We start from the raw sequence: 12,671 nt of genomic DNA, 5'->3' as shown, positions 1-12,671 counted from the left end.
TATGTTCGCTCTGCACACCTCTATCCTCTTCCCAAATCCCATCCCCCTCCTACTGGTCTCCCCTCCATCAGCCGTCCCGTCCCAAGCCTGCTTAGCTGGCGAGACCCCCCACACCACCAACCCGTTGGGAAAAAGGGGAGAGGCCCGGCTTGGCCTGGGAGGGGCAGGTTTGCAAAAGACCCAAAGGAGAAGTCTGTTAGGAAAGACCCGGGGATGAAGACACTCAAGGAAACAGGGCGCCAGGTGACTCAGGCGCATTACCCCATCCCGGCCTCATGCATGATGAGCCACTGTCCTGGGCGGAAGCCAAGGGCAGAAAGGTTCACCCGAGGTGTCTTGGGGATTGGCCGCTGGGTGACAAACAAGGAGCAGGGGAAGTTAGGCGACATCCTTGCTCCGTTGAAGCTGTCAGTCAAATTCCCCGTGGCTAGGGATTCCCACCGGGGGTGTGATGCTGGCCCCAACCTGGCCAGCCAGCACCTAGGGTGCCACCTCCAAGAAGCAGAACGTCCAGACTCTGCACCCGCCCCCACCTGCCTGACCTCACTGTGACAAAGCAGGAATTTTCAGCCCTATTTTTGGAACACCGGTGCCTGCCTCAGTTTCCCTCACTACCCGGGGGCAGGGCAAAAAGGATTAAGAAAGCCGCTCTTGGGTCAGATCAGGAAATGGGGCCTGTGGGGGTGACGTCACTGCCTGGGGTGAGGTGACTGGGTCGTTACAGGACTGGCTGAAACCGACCCGTATCAGTGGACAGTTGGCCAATGGGAGCTCCAAGGAGTGGATGGTCCATGGGGATCTCCGGTGGGCGGCCCGTGGGAGCCTGCAGATTGACCCGAATTCTGAGCTCAGCTATAAGAAATCCAGGCCCGTTCACGGGATGTCCCTGTAACATAGGGCCTGAAAGCCTGAATTAGTCCAAACGAAAAGACCTACCGATATAACTCAAGGACTGTGTCACCATGAAACCTGGTAAACAAGAGACAAATGAGCTACGGAGCCAAAATTGGTGAGTCGGAAATTAGACCTCACCGGTGGGCTGTTCTACCCATCACGTAAAGAAAAAGATCTTGGTGGGGCAATTGACTTCACCATCCCAGTGCCACCCCCTTCTCGCCTGGGAACCCAGGTCTTTGTCACTCTGCTCCTGAGAGCCATCCTGGTCAGAGCGGCCTGGAGAGAGGGCCCCAGACAACATCACCACTGACCCCAGTCAGCTCCCCAGGGAAATCCCAACCACCGCCTGGGATCAAAAAGGATCGGACATTAACAGCGGCTCCGGCCCATCTCAGCTGCCTTCTCTTCCAGTTACTACATCTTGGATACCATCTAAGAGACAGTCAAAGAAGGGTTTTTTCCTGCTAAAACCTCTCTCCCGCTCTCCCGCTCAAGGGCCAGGGACCAAGCGCTGGGTAGGAAACGAACGCCTTGGTCCAGGCATTACATTTCCAAGGCTTTTGCCGGTTTTTGCCTTCTTTTCCGGACCTAGAAGAAAAGGATTTTTCTGGGGGTGTTGGCCTCGGGAGCGAAGCAGGCGGAGGTTCCCGGGTGCCAACCCCCGAGCCTCGTTCAATGCCATCCATTGTCGGACCGCGATGTGGTTAGAGTAACCCCTTTCGCTCATTTGGCCCGTGCGGTCAGAGCAACAGAGCTCAGCGTGAAGCAGGGGAGAACAACGGGCTACTGACGAGACAGAGCAGAGAGCAGCCAGTGCCCGAAACATGGCCCCGCCCCCTGTGCCGCCCCGCCCCCTGAGGCTCCACCCCCTGCATCACCCCTTCCCCCTGAGGCCCTGCCATCATGCTGCCCCTTCTCCCTGAACTCCCGCCCCGCCCCTTCTCCCTGAGGCTGCCCCCACACCACCCCTTCCCCCGAGGCCCCGTTCCTGCACCACCTCTTCCCCCCAAGACCCCGCCCCCCCATCGCTCCTCTCCATCCCCTCCCCCACATTGTGCACCTTTACAGCCTGTAAAAAATGGGAGGGCTATATTTAAAACTGATGGGGCCATGGCCCCTTGTCCCATCCCCCCATTCCAATGCCCCTGTCTGGGACTGGCAGAGAGACGGCGAGAGAGTCCATGGCAGCTTGGCTGGGTCGAGTCTGTCTTCACCTTTGCTTCTCCGGGCTAACCTAAGGCCTGCCCGTGCTGTGGTCCGGGTGATAAATCAACCTTATTCTGCTACAACAGGCCGCCGGGTATCACTGCAAATATTGGCTGAGGGCAGAGCTTGTGGGGTTGGAGGGCTGGAGCCCAGAGCCTCAGTCTTGGAGACTTTGAGTCCAGGGGGGAAGAGGAGGCCTCCAAGGGGCTGTTGCAAAGGGGCGTAGCACCGATCCTGTGCATCCGGGACACCCCGTGACGGGGCACTGCGAGAAACCAGCCCGGATGCTTCAAAGCTGGCCGGATGGCAACCGTAACAATGCCTCATGCTGATATCGATCCCCCTAGATCAGGTGTTCTCAAACTGGGGATCATAACCCCTCCGGGGGGGGGGGTCACAAGATAATTACATGGGGGTCATGAGTACATGCACGAAACAGAGAGAAATGGCTCTAAAATATATCATTTAAATCTAGCCGTTTAGAAGTCACACACACCTTTCCATTGCAATGTAGTATACTTACATCAGAAAGCATTGTAAATGTACAACACATAGAATATCAGGGTTGGAAGGGACCTGAGGAGGTCACCTAGTCCAAGCCACTACTCAAAGCAGGACCAGGCCCCAGACAGATTTTTATCCCAGTTCCCTAAATGGCCCCCCCTCAAGGATTGAATTTACAACCCTGGGTTTAGCAGGCCAATGCTCAAACCACTGAGCTATGCCTCCCCCCAACTAAGTGATTATTGTTCCTAAACAAAATACATACGGTATTATCACCGCCCAGCTCTGAGGGCAGCGTCGCTGCCAGCAGCAGCGCAGAAGTAAGGGTGGCAAACTGGCCACGGGGCGCTAAATCTGCCGTACAAGGTGTTATTGACAACGTTTCTTCATGCCCCCTCCCCACCGGATAAAACAGCAACTATTTTAAAAACTAACTTTTCTGCTCATAAGAATCCTTTGATAAAACTGTGTTTTATAGTCTTAATTTAAAAGCCGCGAGAAAAGGGAAATTCATTTTAAACAATAGGGGTATAAATTTAACATAGAAAATAGTGTTAAATATAAAAAAAGTGTGTCATTTATACAGGGGTTCACACTTCGAGGCGGGCTGTCTGAACGGGGTCGTCAATACAAGAAGTTTGAGTCGCAGGAGCTGGGAGGAATCTGGAGTCAGGTTAAAAAAACAACAACACATTCTCCACCTGGAGTCTCCACCTTTGGGTGGCTTCCAATGCGGCCTGGAAGCCAGTTAATATGAGACAATCCTGATCACTAACGGGCTCTTGGATCAGGCAGAGAAAGGCAGAGTAAGAACCAACGGCCTGACGTTAAAGCCAGGCAAATTCCTATCATTGATTCTGAACAGCTCCGGTGATTAAGCACTGGAACAAACTCCTAAGGGAAGGGGAGGTTTCACCATTTCTGGTTAGTTTCCAATCAAGACAGGAGACCTTCCTGGAAGACACTTTAACCAAACACAAGTTACGGGACTAAACACGGGAGGAAGTCGGTGAAATGTGATGCCCTGGGCTACACAGGAGGTCAAACCAGATGATCTAATGGTGACTTCTTGCCCTTAGAATCTATGACTCATCCGTCGGTGGAAATGTAAGATCCACAGAGCAGCTAGGACAATTCGCTGCAGAGAACAAGACCCCCCAAAATGCTAAAGGACGGACGCGGTAGCCCAGAGGGAATTTCAACCACTGGCAGCTAACAAATCACTAGCACATAACAAGCATAATGGATTACAATTATAATTAATATAACTATTAATAATAATTTCTGTAGATTTTATCTAGCGCTTTCCAACAGCAGATCTCAAAGTACATTACAAAGGAGGCCAAAATAATTATCAAATAGAAATTAATTAATTATTCAATAATAATAATAAACAACAGCAACTAGGAATTAACAGATCTGGTTGAAAATCTTCCAACACTACGTTTCTGTTGTCTGTTGGGAAACTCCATTTTGTTGCAAGCGCAGCCGACCATGGGAATATCTCCATTTCAATAACGTTTTGTTTTGAACAGCACATCAAAAGGCAGCAAAACAAGCTCAAAATCTTCAATGTAGCGAGATTTCGGAGGGAAGTTTTTCATTTGTTTTTTTATTTCATTTGGAAATGTCGTTGATAGTATTTGTTTCAAGTCCATCGAAATGGCTTGTTCCCATTTTGACTTTTTAAGAAATGTGACGAGAATTCTAAAAAGAAATAGAAAACACTAGATAAATATAAACCAGTAAATGAAGGCAAATAAACTATAAAGCAATAACTAATTGGGAAATGAACAATGCAAATAGAACAACAGAAACTAATAATAGGCAAGTAATACGTAACTTACAATATAATAAATAACTGGGAAATACAAATAATAGAAAAATATAAACCAATAACTCACAACTAATAAACTTTGTCTTTATGTTTCTACACCTGCAGGTGCATGGAGCATCCACCCGTTGCCACCTCTTATTCCAGTCTTGCTCTGCTCTGCTCAAGCATCTGAGCATCATGTGGATGGATTTGGCTTTTTCCTCTATTGGTCGCCCTCTTTTTCTGTTTCTGGGGATGTCCATATTAGCCCTTGCCATGGAAATCGTGTTGATGGTCCTAAATATATCCGTCACCTTCTTCTTCCTCTGTCTGATACTTCACATTGCTTTGCTCGGCTTAGAATTTTGGATGTTGCAAGAATCTCTCTCTTTCCAATGGTCTTTGACGATCTTACAAACCAACCAATAACTAGAAAATAACCAATCCAAATCATAGACAAAAATCTACTAATAACTGACAACTAATTAATATGAATGCAATAAATAATTAGGAAATAACCCGTATAAGTTATAGATACATACAAACTAATAAATCGCAGCTAATGAATGAATGATAAAACAATGAATAGTTAGGACGTAACCAATACAAGTTACAGAGAAATAGAAACCAATACATAATATTGAATAAATATATTACAAACCATAAATAATTACAAAGTAACAAATATGAATAACAGATAAATATAAAATTATAACTGACAGCTAATACATATATTAAAAACAATAAATTGCTAGGAAATAAGAAACACAAATGACAGATAAATAGAAACCAATAAATGACAGCTAATAAGTCTGTTACAAAAAATAACTAGGAAATTATCACTAATAAGTGACAGCTAATAAATATATTACAAAACAATAAATAGCTAGGAAATAAGAAACACAAATAATGCCCAGGGGGAGGGATAGCTCTGTGGTTTGAGCATTTAGGGATCGGGGGCAAAAATCTGTCTGGGGATTGGTCCTGCTTTGAGCAGGGGGTTGGACTAGAACCTCCTGAGGTCCCTTCCAACCCTGACATTCTATGATTAGCTGTTATGTATTCGTTTATCTTTTACAAAACAATAAATAGCTAGGAAATAAAAAAAAACAAATGATAGATAAATGTAAATGAATAAATAAGAGCTAATAAATATATTACCAAACAATAAATAACTAAGAAATAAATAATTGTTAAATATGATCTAATAAACAACATTATTAAAAATAAAATACAAATAATAGATAACCATAAACTAATAAATTACAACTAATAAAGACATTACAAAATAATACATCGCTAGGAAATAATCAATGCAAATAATAGACAAATATAAATTAATAAATGACAACTGATGAATAAATTACAAACCAATAACTAGCTATTTACTAAGAAATACATTTCACAGACAAAAGTACTAGATAATACTCATCAAGAGCTAGAATCGAATACAGTGACTTTCAACCTTTTTTTATTTGCAGACCCCTAAACAATTTCAAAAGGACGTGTCTTTGGGAATCTTAGACAGAGTCAGCGGACCCCCAGGGGTCTGCAGATCACCAGTTGAAAACCACAACTCTATGGTAATGACAACTTTTCGCAGACCCCTTAGACATAGTCTGCAGATCCCAAGGGGTCTGCGGATGACAGGCTGAAATCATTTCCATGCTCCTAAATTAATAATCATATGCCACACAGCTCTCATATAGTGCCGGGGGAAATGCATTATGTCCAACCAGGGATGTAGTTATTTAATTACTGATATCTCAGCCACAAGCTTGATGTCTGAGCACAAAATAAGCCAGAGCGGTGGGACCCCAACAGACAGCTAAGAAAAAGAAGTGCAAAAACAATAGAGAGCGCTACTAAAGAAAGATTGGCTAAGAAATAGCTATCAAATAGAAAAAACAATAGATAGCTAGTCTTTCTTTAGAAGCACTAAGAAATCAAACATAGCAATAACAATATACAGTGCTATTAACAAAATATCAGCTAAGAAATACAAATACCACAAAACAGAAAAATCAATAGATAGTTCTTATTAGGAAAGATCAGTGAAGAAATAAAGTGCTAATAAAGAATTAACAGCTAATAAGTAAAATAAACTAACCATCACATAACAAAAACACTAGATAGTGCTAATAAAGAAGGAATAGCTAGTAAAGAAAAATAAATAACTATCAGATAACAAATGCCATAGATGTGCTAATAAAGATAACAAATAAAAAATAAGCATCAAATAGCAAATATAGACAAACAACTAGATAACTAGAAACAAAAAGAAACTGTCAAAAAAAGAAATACAGTAACCAGCAAATAATAATTAATAAAAATACAAAATAACAAAAAGCGTAGCAAAGAACAAATGCAAATAATAACTCAATGTAAGCTAAACAACAAGTGGCAAGACTTGAAAACAATAGCTAATGTATACATGTCCCAAAAGTAAACCAATACATTTACAGAACAATAGCTAATACATAAATGTCACAAAAATAAACAAATCAATAACAAAGAATAGGAAATACATAGGTCAAGCTATTGACTAATAAATAACTTTCACAAGAGTAAATAAATAACAAAAACAATAGGCTTTCTTAATAAAGAATGACAATCTAATAAATAAATACAATTTTAAATCCCTAATGGCAAAAATAGATAAGAATGCCAAGCAATAACTAACTAGAAATTAAATCAAAACCTAGAAAACACAAATAACTATTAACTACATTTCACAGTAACAAATAAATAACAAAAATAGATAGGACTAATAAAGAAAGACCAACAAATAAATAAACAACAAAAAATACCTATCAAAGAGCAATCATAGGTAAAAATTAAGTAATACATTACTAGAAAGAAAAAACTAATCAAAAATATATAAGTAGCAAACTTATAAATACCTAAGAAGTAAAAATAGACAAACTAATAAGTAACTATGTAGCTAATAAAAAATAAATATTTAGTTCTTAACTTGTAGATACAAGCCAAGTATTCATCAATAGATCTCAAAGCACATTTTATTAAATAAAATCATATCTTTACATATAACGACTAGAGAGGTAACAGCACCAAACAAATAACTAGCAAATAAATATTGACAACTGAGACCTCAAGAGGTGGCTTAATTGGAGGTGTATAAGTAATCACCATATTGTACATCAATAATCTAGAACAATCTTATTCGTCATTAGGTGTATTACGGTAATACCAGCCACGGAAGCAGGACCCCCTTGTGTCAGGCGTGGAGCACTATGTATTAGGTTATTATGGTTGCACCTAAAAGCAGCAGTCACAGACTACGGCCCCATTGTGCCAGGCACTGTATAGTATTTATTAGGTGTATTACGGTAGCGCCTAGGAGCCGCAGTCATGGACCACAAGCCCATTGCACCAGGTGCTGTACACACACACACACACCATCCCTGCCCCAGTCTGTGTATACGACAAAAGACACCGGTGGAGGCAGACAGACAGAGGTTCACAAGGAAACCATGGTCAAGAGTGAGCTGTGGTCACCAGCAGCCGCACCGTTGTCAGCATCCCGCATAGGTGAGTTTTGAAGAGGGATTTGGAGGCGGAGATCGCGGCAGGTGTGCGGATGTTTATGGGAGCTCCAGCCATTGTTTGGGAAGAGGCCAGAACTACAGCAGGAGGTCGGCAAAGATGGAAGACACCCCCAACCGGGCTACAAATGATGCAAACTATGTCACTGGCAACAACCAAATCAAAGGCAATTAATAAAACAGGTAATGAACCGCTAATAATAAATACATTATTTTTCATGTGTTTCTTACCAAGCATTATTTATTTGTCACAATTAATGTATTATCTAGTTCCTCTTCTTTATTACGAAGAGAAGGAAGAGACAATAGATCACACATGAATTGCAACAGAGAAATAGCAAAGAAACGAGATGCAGGGTAGGAAACCCATGAAAAATGAAAACCACTCGTTGAGAAATTTTAAATTACGATTTGAGTAGAGTAGATACAGGTTTAAGATACACCGCTACCTTGATATAACGCCACCCGATATAACACGAATTTGGATATAACGTGGTAAAGCAGTGCTCTGGGGGGGCAGGGCTGCGCACTCCAGTGGATCAAAGCAAGTTCAATATAACATGGTTTCACCTATAACGCGGTACGTTTTTTTGGCTCCCGAGGACAGCGTTATATCGAGGTAGAGGTGTATAATAATAAGTTATAAAAGAAGAAATCGTGCATGAAAGGAAAAACAAACACACAGCAAAGAGCAAGAGGCTATAATTTATCAAAAGCGCATCTCTGTTTAAGTTATAACACTATATTAGAACAAATAAAAAAGAAATGCATGAAAAGAAAAACAAGATACCTAAGTAACACGCGACAACGAACTGGAAATGATAGTTTATTATTAAAGTGTGTAAGGTATAATATTACATTATAAACAAACAAGGCCAAAATACAAAGCTAACCACCACTGGAAACAAGTAAACAAATAAAGGTCAATACATATGCAAGAAAAGCAAACAGCGACACTGCAAAGGGGCGGGGGTGGACCCGCTGGCCTGTTGCAAGGCCCTGCCTGATTTCACCTCAAAAGCATCTCAGCCTTGCAACGGCTTCCTGCCAGGGGGCTGACTTGCCCGGCCTGCTCAGGGCACCGTCAGAGGGATAATTACAGGGAAGTTTAGTGCCTCCAGGGCTCTGTGCCCGGAAAACACTGCTGGGGGGCGCTGTAACCCGGGCAGCCTGGCACATGCCGGACCGCGAACAGGGCGTGAGCTGAGGCACGAAGGGCGATGATGTTTATATGATTGGACTCACGGAGTTATGTAAAGATGAGCATTTGCCTCTGCTGAATGTGAATAGGTTTAAAGCAGTGTGAGCAGCACTGCCCCCTGCTGGCCTTCAATAGAACCCAGGAGTCCTGGCTCCCAGCCCCTGCTCACTCTAACCCACTAGAATCCACTCCCCTCCCAGAGCTGGGGATAGAACCCAGGAGTCCTGGGTCCCAGCTGCTGCTGTTCTCACCCACCAGAGCCCACTCCCCTCCCAGAGCTGGGGAGAGAACCCAGGAGTCCTGGCTCCCAGCCCCCCCTGCTCTAACCACTAGACCCCACTCCCTTCCCAGAGCTGGGGAGAGAACCCAGGAGTCCTGGCTCCCAGCCCCCCCCTGCTCTAACCACTATAACCCACTCCCTTCCCAGAGCTGGGGATAGAACCCAGGAGACCTGGCTCCCATCTCTAACCACTGGCTACCGCAGCTTGACATCAGCCAGTCTATTTTCATCTTACTCCAATAGACTTGGTATTGGGGTCAGGGTAAGAGGTGATGTGTGTCAGCCAGAAAGAAAAGCAATAATCACTAATAACAACAATGAAACATGAGGTGTATTAAAATGGACAGCCCCATTTCTTCCCCAGTGACTCACCCCCTCCAAGCCATGCAGCCCTGGCTGACTCATCAAACAGAGCTTTGAAATTCCCATGGGGATTAGTATGAGAGATCACACTCGCGTTCATTATAGGACTGCCTGGAGACCACTGCCATGGGCATTGCACAGACCCTCTGACTGACGGGACTGCTGAGGTGTCAGCTGCAGGGTGTGAATGGGAGATGGGACTATCCCCAGCTCTGGGAGGGGAGTGGGGTCTGGTGGTTAGAGCAGGAGGGGCTGGGAGCCAGGACTCCTTAGTTCTCTCACCGGCTCTGGGAGGGGAGTGGGGTCTAGGGGTTAGAGCAGAGGGGTGGGGAGCTAGGACTCCTGGGTTCTATCCCCAGCATTGGGAGGGGAGTGGGGTCTAGTGGGTTAGAGCAGCGGGGCTGGGAGCCAGGACTCCTTAGTTCTCTCACCAGCTCTGGGAGGGGAGTGGGGTCTAGGGGTTAGAGCAGAGGGGTGGGGAGCTAGGACTCCTGGGTTCTATCCCCAGCATTGGTAGGGGAGTGGGTCTAGTGGTTAGAGCAGGGGGGTGGGGAGCTAGGACTCCTGGGTTCTATCCCCAGCATTGGGAGGGGAGTGGGGTCTAGTGGGTTAGAGCAGGGGGGGCTGGGAGCCAGGACTCCTTAGTTCTCTCACCAGCTCTGGGAGGGGAGTGGGGTCTAGGGGTTAGAGCAGAGGGGTGGGGAGGCAGGACTCCTTAGTTCTCTCACCGGCTCTGGGAGGGGAGTGGGGTCTAGGGGTTAGAGCAGAGGGGTGGGGAGCTAGGACTCCTGGGTTCTATCCCCAGCATTGGGAGGGGAGTGGGGTCTAGTGGGTTAGAGCAGGGGGGGCTGGGAGCCAGGACTCCTTAGTTCTCTCACCGGCTCTGGGAGGGGAGTGGGTCTAGTGGTTAGAGCAGGGGGGGCTGGGAGCCAGGACTCCTGGGTTCTCTCCCCAGCTCTGGGAGAGGAGGAGAGGGGAGTGGTGTCTAGGGGTTAGAGCAGGGGGGCTGGGAGCCAGGACTCCTGGGTTCTCTTCCCAACTCTGGGAGGGGAGTGGGGGCAAGTGGGTTAGAGCAGGGGGGATGGGGAGCCAGGACTCCTGGGTTCTCTTGCCAACTCTGGGACGGGAGTGGGGGCTAGTGGGTTAGAGCTGGGGGCTGTGAGTCAGGACTCCTGGGGTCCATCCCTGGCCAAGAGAGGGAGGGAGATCTGGTGGCTTAGCGCTTGGGTCTGGGGGCTGGGTACCAAGGTTAATTCTCTCTGTTCCCCAGTGCCGGAGCTATTCCCAACCATTGCAGTGCGGGTCCTGAGCCACAAGGGGGCAGCTAAGGCACAGCAATGGGAACAAGTGGCTACAGGTGAGCTGAACAGGATGGGCTCCCTCGAACTTACCTGGCGCTAAGATGCAGCCGCCTCTGGGGAGGAGCAGCTGGGGAACAGCTGCACATAACACCGCATGGGGAGGGCTCCCCTGGCGCTGAGATGCAGCTGCCTCTGCATTCCAATCTGAATTCCAGCTAGGACTCCTGGGTTCACACCCTAACCTTAAATGGCTTCTGTCCCACACAATTAGGGCTATCAAAATGCATTTACGGAGTTATACGTGTGTTTGTCTAAACCTGCGAGCCTGCCTGGGGCACATCCATAAAACCTCAGTAATAAAACAATCAGCAACAGAAAATAAGTGGAAGCGTCCTAGAGACAAATTGTGTCTGTTTCTCTTTGTCAGAGGCGTTAATGAGGTTACCGGGCGGGGAGGGGAAGCTGGAAGGCAGGACGCTTGGATTCTAGTCAGCTGCCACATTTCACCATTAAATAAGTAAAGTTTGCATTCTTGGCTCCCAGCCCCCCTGCTCTAACCACTAGACTCCACTCCCCTCCCAGAGCTGGGGATAGAACCCAGGAGTCCTGGCTCCCAGCCCCCCACTAGATCCTAGATCCCTGCACAAGCGTATTGTTTTAATCTCACTCCCACTCGCACCAACCTGAGAGCCAGGAAATCCCGCATGAGGGACAGATTCCCCCACGCTACCAACAAAAAAAGTTGGCTCATATATTATAGATATAAACGGAATTCAGCCACATTGTTTACCACTAAAAGAATAAAACTACTCTTGCTTAAACCATGTAAAAAAAAAATACTTCCACTCCTGTTCTAAAAATAGACACATCTCTTTCTACCCCTCGCTTCCATTTAAGGATTAAACTTTTTATTTAAAAAAGGAAAACGGGCTTTACAGAGCTGAAATTCTGTTTGTGACAAACTGACGAGAGATTGCCCACGAATTCCCGCCGGCTGGGGGGTTTTGCCCACCCAATCCTGCCCGCAACAAAGTACACTTTACCAGCTCCCGCTATTACTGCAGCTGGAGCCATGAGACCCCAGTCCCACCACCGGGCTCGACTAGACCCCTCTCCTCCCCGAGCCAGGGCTTTTCCTGACCCCCAGGCTCTGAAATAGAACCCTGCCCATGTGCTTTTAAATGCTACGCTCCGTTGAAATCATCATGAAATTAAAAGCCATGGAATCCAGTCGCTTCTCCGACAATTCCTAAGACGGTTGGACCAAGCTGACCTGGAAGCGTGACATTTTTGATTGAAGTGTGTCGCTAACCCCCGAAAGGTGTTGCAGAGATGGGCGCTCATCCAGCCACAACCACACCCCAGGAGCGGAGGACAGGACAGATGGGTAAATTAAGCACTGAGAGAAGGCTGCCTTGCCAGGGGCACGTGGTGAGTGAATGGTAGGGTGTGGATTGGAATGCAGGAGCCTAGTCTCCCAGACCTACTGAACTTCTATCCCTGCCCTGGCTGGGGAGAGAACCCAGGAGTCCTGGCT

The 12,671-nt window shown here is 46.1% G+C and overlaps 1 pseudogene; it reads right to left on the bottom strand.

The window, feature by feature from the left end:
* The window catches only part of LOC135877976 (RING finger protein 112-like), a 1,138,053-nt pseudogene that overhangs the window by 349,507 nt on the left and 775,875 nt on the right, over nt 1-12,671 (bottom strand).

Source organism: Emys orbicularis, chromosome 4 (genome assembly GCF_028017835.1).
Source record: "Emys orbicularis isolate rEmyOrb1 chromosome 4, rEmyOrb1.hap1, whole genome shotgun sequence".
In the NCBI taxonomy this organism is placed as follows: Eukaryota; Metazoa; Chordata; order Testudines; family Emydidae; genus Emys; species Emys orbicularis.
This window is presented reverse-complemented; position numbering and strand designations above follow the sequence as displayed.